The following is a 1,216-nucleotide window of genomic DNA, read 5'->3' as shown; positions in this document are numbered from 1 at the left end:
TATCAGTGATGTGATATCCGGGGTGTGACAATTCAGCACTTTTCCATGATTGACATTGGAGCAGGAGGCAACTGCTGCTTGTCATAGAGAAAGTAAAATAAGTTACTACTATATTTTACTTACTCTATGCTGCTTGTCGCCATATTCATAATAGAACTCATGTATGTCACAGGTACACCACATGAATGTTCCAGGTATATTCTGGGAATATCATTTTGCTATGTGGGAATGGAACAGAAAGCTTCACATGAAAGTGCCGTAGATTGTTAAAAATAGAGGGCATTAAGGAGCAGTGTGATGGAGGTTAAAAGAGAGCGTTTAGTTAAAAATGCGAAATGGTATCCGGACGGATCGTTTACATGGGTGGTAAAAGGGCGGGATGGGGAATGGGGAGAGCGCTAAGATATCAGGGGGAAAACGAGTGCATGCTCACGTGCTGTGCCGCGGCCCTGGGGGCCCCTAACACGGCAACTCAGTCGCACTCGCCTATCCGGAGCAAGATAATAAAACCGACTTATGGGGCACAATTACACAAAATATATTCACGGTTTTTTATCGCTCCTTGCGGCAAACTGGATGGATCCATTCTTTTATTGTTCCTTGGAGTGGCTGGCTGGCTGGCAGGGGCGAGATATGGACCCCGAATGGATGTGTAATTGTTTTCCGACTTGGCGTGTTTGTAAACGCGGCGCCTTTAATCGGCGCTAAGAGAGAGAACCGGAAAAATTCAATTCGCCTCCCCGAAACTGATAACGGCAGGCCCTCAAAGAGACAACAGTGCCGCAACGAGGCCCAACCATTTACCATTTATCTCAATACGAGGCGCGACAGCCAACAAATTGGCTGTTGTAAGGGCGTGCTACCGACACTTCTTGATGTCTATGCCCATTAGTCTTCGCGGGCATCTTATTAACAGGATTTATTTCGCTGATTAGTGCCGCCCTTTCGACCCTTTAATCATTGCCGCTTTGTTCCAAACTTCTCTATTTCGCTCCCACAGCAGCACAAGCAAGGGGGAGCGTCGCATTCCGGCCTACACAACATATATACTTCCAATAAAAATAATAACATGACGTTCGCCGTCGCTCTATCGTGATTTTCCTCGAGTTTATGGTGATTGTATTGCACTTGTGAGTTCAAGGTGTCGTTTCTGTTTTAGGGGGAAACGTCGATTCCTGTGGGGATTTTCACAGACAGGACCATCTGCAGAAAGGCG

This window comes from Dendroctonus ponderosae, unplaced genomic scaffold, assembly GCF_020466585.1.
Source record: "Dendroctonus ponderosae isolate FM_Combo_2020 unplaced genomic scaffold, Dpon_F_20191213v2 Dpon_F_20191213_9, whole genome shotgun sequence".
Classification (NCBI taxonomy): Eukaryota; Metazoa; Arthropoda; class Insecta; order Coleoptera; family Curculionidae; genus Dendroctonus; species Dendroctonus ponderosae.
The sequence above is the reverse complement of the archived record's forward strand: the minus strand, read 5'-3'. Positions refer to the sequence as shown.